The sequence below is a fragment of the Anomalospiza imberbis genome, chromosome 3, assembly GCF_031753505.1.
Source record: "Anomalospiza imberbis isolate Cuckoo-Finch-1a 21T00152 chromosome 3, ASM3175350v1, whole genome shotgun sequence".
Lineage (NCBI taxonomy): Eukaryota > Metazoa > Chordata > Aves > Passeriformes > Viduidae > Anomalospiza > Anomalospiza imberbis.
Window position 1 is genome coordinate 16,463,659 of NC_089683.1, and position 10,424 is coordinate 16,474,082.

General features: G+C 40.8%; 1 long non-coding RNA gene across 1 annotated transcript in view; it reads right to left on the reverse strand.

Moving 5' to 3' along the window:
- The window catches only part of LOC137470328 (uncharacterized), a 20,770-nt gene extending 10,915 nt beyond the window's left edge, over positions 1-9,855 (reverse strand). The window contains exon 1 of the long non-coding RNA XR_010997004.1: positions 9,775-9,855. This is a non-coding gene — a long non-coding RNA (uncharacterized lncRNA). The remainder of the gene's footprint in view (positions 1-9,774) is intronic.
- Positions 9,856-10,424: the final 569 nt, after the last annotated feature.

The window sequence follows — 10,424 nt, forward strand, 5'->3', positions numbered from 1 at the left end:
TCCTGCTCTGCCCCTGTGCTGCCCTGGCTCGCTGGGAAGCCTCTCTGTGTGGGAGCCCGAGCACTGAGCTGGAGTCGCGGATAATGAGCCCCATGGAGAGCAGAAGGGAGACTGTAGCACGATGCTGACTTAATGTGGCACTTTTGCTCCTGAAGCTGGTCGGCTTAGCCCAGGAAGGAGCCCACTGCCTCTTCCTCAGCAGTGTGGGAAGATGTTCCCTTGGGAAACCTTCACTTGCTGTCAGCATCCGCTCTCCTTTTGCTAAGCCCTTTTACCATAATGATGCCATCTCTCTCAGTGTCCTGTATTATTCTCCTCTCTGTCATTCCCAGGGGGTCTGATTAAAATCAGTGGAAAGCTCTCTTGGATTTTACTAGCTTTGGTACTCTCGCTCTGCTCCTTAATTTGCCTTTCTTTTCTGTTTTTAACTGCTTTCTGTTTGGGCTCTCTTCTGCTGTGTTCTAAACACCTCTCATCTTTCCCCACTTTTGTGTTTTTGTACTTTTATTCCTATTCCTGACCTGCTCGACAACTGTTAAATTACTTAGGCAGTGAGTAAAATGCAGATTAAAGAAGTGCTTTCAGTTTTGAGCTAAAATGTGTTGACAGGTCTCACTAGAGGCCTAGAAGAGACATGGGAGAGTGGCATCTTTTTGGGAGAAGAAAAGCTAGAAAAATGACTCTCCTCAGATCTGAGGCCTCACCATGATTCTGTGGCAGTACTCCTGGCTGCCTTAATGAGGTCATGAATCCACTAGCAGTCTGTAGAAACAATTTTAATTGGTGATAATTTTAACACTTGTTTAACAAAATTTAAGGCAGCTGGAATGGGGTTCTATCTGCAGTATGCTGGTGTAAATCGAAAGTAATGTTATTCAAACTTATGTTCTAGAATAGCAGCACTTTAACAGAAATCAGATTCTAAAGCACTCCTGAATTTCAGATATTATACTGTATTTCCATTTATAACCTGACATAATTCCCACACAGCATATGGTATTAATCTGGTGTAAACACCATGTTATGATGATACTCAAACATATACAGCTGACATGAAAATGTCTTCAAGTACAATATTTCCAAAAGCAATTATGTCTATATGGTTGGTAGTTAGTTAGCTTGTGTGAAGTTTTATTTCTTATTCACACATATATATGAAGGTTCACAGGATGAAACATTATGTATAAAAAGGGAGATATTTTCACTGTTTGCAAAAAAGTAGGAAAAAATTAGTATTCTACTTATTTTGGCCTGTTGGGCTTTTGTAAGGAAGTCTTACCTTCATGTGAACACAGGATTTTTACAGTGTTGGAATTTCCTTTAGTTTGCATTTGAGGGTAGATATATAGATGAATGCAAGGAATACAATGACACAAATTGAAACGGATGATATTTTCTTAGAGAGAATGCACTCCAAAATAAATATTTAGAGAAATTTTGCAATTCTCAGAGAAGGTAATACTCTTGATGTGTGAATGCCCCAGACATCAATCTCTGCTGGTAACCAAGCATTTTTTCAATGCTCTCTGATGAGAGGGGTGGGAGATCAGCACCCCTTGTCCAGGCAGATGCACGTGTGAAATCCTTAAAAAAATGCCTAAGATTGGAGTTGAGCCAATCATTTTGTTGGAAGGAGATAAAGAAAAGCATGTCTTCTGAAAAGTAAATGCTTATGGATAGTAATATTTTTGCTTGAATGCTTGCCAGTAGGGCCAGATTTACAGGTAATGTAACTTTTCTAGTGCCATCTCACCATTTTGAGATAAAATTATTTATTAGGATGAAGTGTAGCTTTTTCACAGATTGCTTCTAGCTCAACCTGGTACCTAGAGTTTGAAAATTTTTAGCCTTTCCTAGCCCCTTTTTTTCTTCCTGAGGATCCTTTCTTAAATATATTCCTAAGACAAAGAAAATAAGGCAACCTCAGTATCACATTCTCATAACAGAAAGGAACTGCAAGAAACTGCTTAACAACCAGCTCTGCATTCGTTAGCTTTAGTATAAATCTGCAATGACTTTATTTTTGTTACTTCATACTGGCACTACAGTGAATAACAGCAGGTTAGGCTGTTGATGGCATTGTGAAATGAGCATTTCCATCTCATCCCTATTATCCAAAGCAACATCTTTGTTTTAAAAGAGATAGCTAAACATTTTGCATTGGGACAAGAATAAATCTGGAATAACTGCACTGAAAATTTACACCAGTGTGACCAGGAATTGAATTTAGCCCACTTTGTTGAATTCCTTTTAATGGTTTCTGCACGTCCAAGCATCCACCAGAGATTAGAAGGAGGCAGCAGACTCGCCACTATCTGCGATGCAGGCAGGACAGCCGGGGTGAAAGGGTAACGCATTATCACACTGCGCCACCTGGCCCATCCAACACAATTTGAGCAACCATAATTGTATTGATTACTTCTTGTGCTCATGACTAATGACCTCTAGCTGCAACCTTGCATTTTCTAAATCTTTTATATTCTGATTTAATAATAAGATTTGATTAAAAATTGCCATTAGCCAATGCCAATGATTAGTCAGCAAGACTCAATGCCGCCAAGTTCCAATGAGTTTCATTATTCTGGAATTAAAAAGCACAGAGAACTTCTCTGGGTTAATAATACAATGATTCTGTCTCAATCAGGAATGAAAGAAAACAGCTCTAATATACAAATGCAGCAAAATGCGTGGCTATTACTAATATCCACATTTTACAGAGAAATATTTGAAGAATTAAAGGGACTTTGTCACAGATGGTAGGGACAGTTTGCTTTTGCTTTTTATATTTGATTGGAAAGCCAGTGTCAGATGGTGTGTGAGGGGGCATTTTCCTAAGCAAAGACATTTCCTTTGGGGCAACAAAAATGTGGGGTTTATTCAATTTCTCCATGAGAATCCCTGCCACAACAAAAGAAGGCAAAGTGTATGTCAGCAAAAATGGACTGTGATGGCTTTAGAAAATGACAAGAGATTTGTACAGGTTATTTATCTGCTGAGAATATATTTTACTATGTGTTTTTTTGCATTTTTTTAAAAATATGATATTATTTAAAAGGACATTGTCACATCTTTCACAGAAAATAAAAAAGTCTGCCATCTTCTTTCAAGAAGGTAAGATATTTAAACACATACTGATTTTTAGACATGTAGCTACATCCTGCTGAAGAGCGTTAGGCTAAGGAGAGACAAGCATATATCTAAGAGCTCTGCTGGATCCAAATAGGCTTTGGTATTTCTGTATTTGGGGTGTGCTAGCAGAGATGCTCTGTGGGGTGAACATCTGCTATGGGATGTGGTGTTCCCTCAGATCCCATTGAAGCTGACTGAGGACTGGGTGACACTGAAGTCAATGAGAGCTGAGAGCACTCAGCACCTTTCAGGTTCAGGTCTCTAAATAATAAAAGACTCTTGAGACACAGTAAAAGCATTTTCTGCCTGTCACACAGGAGCAGGAAAGCTTTCCTGTCTCACTTTCATCCTCCAGAAAACATGCCATGCCCCAAACATGAGTCCCATAAGATTTTTAAGGCATTTGAATAAAGAAATACCTTTTTAAAATACTGCTTACATAAAATCTTGTATTGGGTTTGCATGCCAAAGTTTTGGTAGAGGGGGAGGCTACAGAGGTGGCTTCTGTGAGAAGCTGCCAGGAGCTTCCCCATGTCTGGCAGAGCCAATGACAGTGGTCTCCAAGATGGACCCACTGCTGGCCAAGGTTCAGGCCATCAGTGATGGTGGTGGAGTCTCACGGATGACATAGTCAAGAAGCGGGAGAAAACCCCACCAAACTGGAGTGCAACAGCTGCTGGAGGAAGGAGTGAGAATATGTGAGAGGAGCAACCCAATGTACACCAAGGTCAGTGCAGAAGGAGGGGGACGGGCTTCTCTAGGTGCCAGAGCTGAGTGAGACAGGCTGTGCCCCTGCAGCCCATGGAGGTTCAGGATGGAGCACAGATCCACCTGCGGCTCATGGAGAAGAAGGGGATGCCTGAAGGAGGGTGTGACCCCATGGGAAGCCTGAACTGGAGCAGACTCCTGCCAGGACCTATGTTCCTGTGGAGAGAGGAGTCCATGTTGGAGCAGGTTTGCTGTCAGGACTTGGGACCCTGTGGGGTACAGTCTGGAGCAGCCTGTTCCTGCAGGAGTGCGCCCCATGGAAGGGAGCCAAGCTGGAGCTGTTCATAAAGAACTGTAGTCCATGGAAAGACTCACATTGGAGAAGTTTTGGGGACTCTCTCCTGTGCGGTGGACCTCATGCTGGAGCAGTGGAAGATAAGTCTGCCTGCTGAGGAGGAAGGGGCAGAAAGGACACCATGGGATGAACTGACTACAGCCCCATTCCCCCTCCCACTATGCTGTTGGGATGGAGGAGGCAGAGAAAGCAGGCGAGAAGCTGATCCTTGGAAAAAGGGAGGGTTGGGGGAAAGGTGTTATAAGATATGGGTTTATTTCTCCATGGTTTGATTTGTAATAAATTAAACTTTTTTCCCCAAGTGGAGTCTGTTCTGCCAATGATGGTCACTGGTGAGTGATCTCTCACTGCCCTTATCTTGACCCATGAGCTTTCATTATACTTTCTCTCCCTTGCCCAGCTGAGGAGGGTGGTGATAAAGCAGCTTTGGTGGTCATCTGGTGCCCAGCCAAGGTCAACCTACCACAAATCTTTTGTCACCTTCAGGAACATAATTTTTATGGACTACATCTATTTAGTAAAATTGCAGAAAGAAGTGCTGCCGACACATCTGCCATTGACTTCTGTTTGCCTGAGCATTTTATACCCCCGTGAATAGCACAGTGAGGAGACAAAGCCTGTGAAAAAGGATGATAGAAAGAGGTGAATTCTGTCCAGCAAAACATGGAGGTCAGGAGAGACTCAGCTGATTATATACTCATGTTTTCCAGGATTTCATGAGGAGAGTGGAAAGTTGGTTAAACTCTGGTTACAATAGAATGGCGCTCTTAAAACATACTCTCTTAAAATATACATGAAATACTCAGAAAATAAAAATGCATAAAATGTCAGTTTGAATGTATGAGATTGTGTTTTGTGGGATCAGGCAGGAAGGAGGTTGATCTGATCATCTCTGTATTAACTTACTGAGGTTTTTATACACCCTCAGCTGACAGCATTACTAGCCAGATTATAATTATAATTACCTTGGCTTCATCTCAGTGTTTATCTGCCATGACACCCACCCAGCCACCTGCCTGCTATTAATTCATTCAACACTAACTTCATCTTTTTTTCCTTTTATCTTGTTTTTTCCTGTTATCCTTACTTTAAAAAATGTGTCCGTTATTAGAAACAAACTAACACAATATTTGTTTGTCCATGACATCATGTATTCCTTTGTTTAAAAAAAGAGAAAAAAACAATCCAGAATTCTTCAGATTATAAAAATAACCTGTTTGTATTTTATAGTGAAAACTGGAAAGATCTGGCATTTGACTCAAAAACTCAGAACAGCTGATAATCTTCTTTAAATTGAATCTTTTTTTTCATCCATAATGCTGCCAGATATTCAAATAAGAGGAAATTCATGACAAAGGGCAATAAGCACGATACACAGTTGGCTTGTAGGATTCCACTGTGGGTGCAGTTCTGTATGAGTGTTAGATATTTGTTGCTGTTGTTGCTCCTGAGGTGTTGAAGTTTTTTATTTGTTCTGACAGAAAATTGAATGTCCAACTCTCCTGTAAAATGTTGCTTAAAAAAATAGAAAAACAGTAGATCTTGAAAGAACAGCCATGCTCACAGTGCTTAAAGCCTTGCAAAGACTTAACACTACATTCTGCTATGCTGTGTGTGGGACAGAAAGCACTTCTCCTCAGTATGCCAGGAACTGTGAACTGGTGCCGTTTTGTGGATGTCCTTTTGGATGTTTGGTGAGTGGTAGATTGAAGAACACACTGTAATGTGTCAGAGGAAGCTAATTATAATAATGGTTTGGGGTCAGGTAAATGCTTCACTATTTATCTGACCCAACCACTATTTATTCCTTATGTCAACACATTTTTACAGAGTGAAAATTAGCAACTAATTAATTTAATTTCAGGAGTTAATGCCACTGTAAGGAAAAAAAACAAGGTTTATATTGAACAGTGATGTTTCTAGAAGAAAGCATTGTAAACATTGAAGTGAAGGGTCTTTAAAAACAGCTTTGAACTGAATAATGTAAAGGTCTGATTCTGCGATTATTCATCAAGCATCAATTCATCGAACTGCGTTTAAATATCTGGTCAAGTCTTGTTCAAATCAAAGATGCCTGTTTAAAAGCTTTCTGCACTGGGGTCTTAGACCCTGCTCAAGCATTTCTGACTTTGCTGAGCCTGCTTCCCTGGGGAAATGTGTCAGGGTGAAGGCCTAATTGCCTGTATTCCTCTCTCCTCTGTTGATACTCCTCTTCCAGTGGCATTTTTGCTTTCTGTCTCTGTCAGAGAGTTTGGAAATGTCAGAATCTAAGACACTACTCAGACCTCTGTACAGGTTTTGTGGGCACAGTTCAAGCAGGCAAGTGAAGGAAGGGAATTTTCTGAGGGTGTATTATTCCTTATTTTTCTGCTTTTCAAACTAGGCAAGCCACTCTTTAGCATTGGTTCCTAATGTGTTTTAGCCAACACATTCTTCCCTTAGCATAAACCACAAAGACACAGCAACACCTTGAGTATATGGAGACAATAATTATTTTAATTTTTACAGTAATTTAAATGTGAAGACTTTAAGTGTTTTAGGACCCACTGGAGCTGGAGATTTTCCTATCTTTCCTTATTTCTATCTTTTTTTTTCTCACATTGCCTTTCCCATCTTTCCTCTCCCCTATCCTTGTATTCTTAGATGAGGTCAGTACTGGAGAAGGTTAGGCACACTTTGACCAGGTTCTGGATTATTTCTTTGCTTTCACTCCAAGCTGTGTGGGACAATGAAATCTCCTCTTCCCCTGAAGGCCATAAAAGAGCCCGAGTGTGTCCCAGCTGGATCCCCATTCTTAGTGAGAGAAGGTCCAGGGCTCCAAAGAACACCGCAGGCTGAAGCTGCTGAGCAGTTTTCTACAGTTAAAGTAGCTATCCCCAGGAGATGCAAAAAATCTGTGGCAGAGCTTAGAAAACAACCCAGATGTCTTAGCTGTTCTTCCTAGACATTAAACAGCTTTCACTCTCAATGTACAATCAATGATTGCTACAATTTTTATATGATCTTTTAAAATTCTGGACCACTGCATGCAGGAATCATTATTTTCAGACTTACTTTTTCTAATGATAAATTCAGGAAATATTGTAATACTTGCAATTATCAGAACACAGCTATCAGTCTAAAATTTTATTCAGCCCTGTGCTGATTTGGCACTGTGGCTGGCCTGGCTCTGTCTTCAAAGTCATCTTTTGTGTCAGATAGCAACTGCTACAAGGGAAGTATATGCTGCTACAGCTTTCACCAAGGCATTGACAGCTCTGAGGCTGGGGACCAAGAGGGCAATGCATAGGTCTTATGATCTTCCTCATCTTGTTGAAAAAGGTCACAGAAGTCATCAGATTGACTGCAGAACATTCCCTCTGAGCAATGCACCTTTTGTACTGCAGAGATGCTGCTATTTTTGAAGCTGTGGTCCATGTGGAACACAAATCTTTCTTTAGCATGTATATCAATGCATCACAAATGCCCTCAGGGGACCGGGAGAGGCTTCCTGTTCAGTGCAGTATTTCAACAAAATATTCTAAATTAGAGTAATGTAAAATAGGCAAAAATATCCATTGCTTGAATTTTTTCCTTTCCAAAAGCAAGTCAAGGAGGAGAGGCATGGAGATCTTTGATTGTGATCAGCAAATTTACTTTTTTCTTACAAAGAGATAATAATAAGAACAAGATCGATATAATGGAAACCTTTGGATTCTTTCTATATTGCAAAGATCATCAGGTTAAAATGGGTTGGAGAAGATGGTGCTGTAGGGACAGCACAGAATACCATGGACCATGTGTTTTAGAGGAGGGCTTTGAATGTGTCCCATGTCCTCTGCTTTTACTCCATGAGCCTTGTACAAAATCTGTATTGTAAAAAGATCACTCTGTGCAAAGTATGAAGGATTTTATGCAGTATGTATAATACCCTTGTTCAAGAAGTATCTGCAAAAGGGTCACCTGCCTAACAGACAAATATTCCATTATATGCTTCATAGGGATAGAAAATGGCCCTTCATTTCACATATGGATGGGAGTTCCAAATGAAAAAGCTGCTAAAAATGTGCAATCAGATGTGTCCAAGAGTATTTTCTTCTGCATTGTCAGAAAACAGTGAAATATCGGTTTTTGAATCACAAATACTTTCCCGTTGACCTGTGGCCTTTGGAAACTCTTGATGAATAGATCAACCCTCATCCTCCATGGGTATTTGCTGTGTCTCACTATATGTTTGCTAGCAAACATCCCTGCCACAAACAGGTTTTCTGTTTTCAGACACTGGCCCTGACCTCTGGCTGATGCAAAAATCCCAGTCCTGCTAATCGCCTGCACTGTACCTGAAGGAGAGGAGTGAGCTTCCTGGAGGCCTGATCCTGCAATGACATCACATCATAATCAAGAGCAACGATCAAAAATGACTGTTTAGTTCAGTCTCTTCATCACTGAATGAACACCATGAAGACTCAATAAGGCTGAGCTTTGTTACTAGGCTTGTTTGATCATCAATATGTGAATACTCAGAGGTGTGAATAAACCCAATATGGGAGGAAAAAACCTCACCAAACAAATTATATTTGATGCCTAAAACATGCTTGCTGTTTTTTAGATACAGCATTATGAACTTTCTTTACAGGATTTAAAATCCATTTAACATTTGATGTCTATTTACATAGAAACCAGAAGAAAAGCCCTCGAACTTTTTCTGATTTCTGTGGCTTTTCTACAGGCTCTAAATTTTATTTATGAGTAGGTCACTTTATCAGTCAATGTTTCATGAATAATATAATTTTTGCTGTCACTTTTTTGCATTGTGAGCTTCTGGAAAGCATGGACTTTTTCTGTCATGGTATTGGAAGATATATGAGATGCACAGTTGAGTATGAAACTTCAGGCCTGACTAGAATAGAAAGAAATAATAGTAAATGATTTTTAGCCATTGTTTTATGCTGTGGGAAAATGTGCAGGAGAAAAAATCCTGCTAAACTGATGTGTTAAAGCACTGGAAATTGACCCAGACAAAGTTCTCAAAATCAAGATAAGCCAAGGCTGTTGCTGGTTACTTCTTAATTAACTAACTGAAGCATACACAGCCAATAAAATCTAACTTTTGCAAGGCAAATAACCCTGGACTTTTATGGATGTCAGTAAAATGAATGTTGTCTGGAAGATATTCATTAACCAAGGGAAGATGTCTGTAGAGGCTATGGTCCAGAAAGTTGGTGAATTTAATGACACAGGCACAGAAGATTGTGTAATAAAGTGAGTGGAGCCGGTAAAAGAAAAGAAGTAGCGTTTCTTCAGTGTGAATATGTTTCATTAAACCAGCAGTAAATTGCATGGACTTTTATTGTTTCTGGTCTACATTAGCCAGGGTCTGTCTAATGTTAGTGGGTCTACCCATTCATTTTCAGAACAGTAAGACTGGTTTACTGTTCGTCACAAGCCAAGGGGTAGATGACTAAAATATAGTTGGAAGCCTACTGTGCATATGGGAAGGTGAAGAAAAGCATTTGTGAAACAGCAAAATCTCACATATGTCTAATACACCTTTTCTCCTGTTTGTAATTACATGGTTAAAGAAGAAAAATAGAAATGCTTACCTTTTCAGATGTGGTTTATTCCTACCCTGAGAGTATTCTCCATGCAGTTTGGAAATCTCTTCATACTGTGACAGATTAAGAGGAGCAAGGTGGGAAGGTGGGAAGGAGGGAGGGAAGGAAGGAAGGAAGGAGGGAAGGAGGGAAGGAAGGAAGGAAGGAAGGAAGGAAGGAAGGAAGGAAGGAAGGAAGGAAGGAAGGAAGGAAGGAAGGAAGGAAGGAAGGAAGGAAGGAAGGAAGGAAGGAAGGAAGGAAGGAAGGAGGGAAGGAGGGAAGGAGGGAAGGAGGGAAGGAGGGAAGGAAGGAAGGAAGGAAGGAGGGAAGGAGGGAAGGAGGGAAGGAGGGAAGGAAGGAAGGAAGGAAGGAAGGAAGGAAGGAAGGAAGGAAGGAAGGAAGGAAGGAAGGAAGGAAGGAAGGAAGGAAGGAAGGAAGGAAGGAAGGAAGGAAGGAAGGAAGGAAGGAAGGAAGGAAGGAAGGAAGGAAGGAAGGAAGGAGGGAAGGAGGGAAGGAGGGAAGGAAGGAGGGAAGGAGGGAAGGAGGGAAGGAGGGAAGGAGGGAAGGAGGGAAGGAGGGAAGGAGGGAAGGAGGGAAGGAAGGAAGGAAGGAAGGAAGGAAGGAAGGAAGGAAGGAAGGAAGGAAGGAAGGAAGGAAGG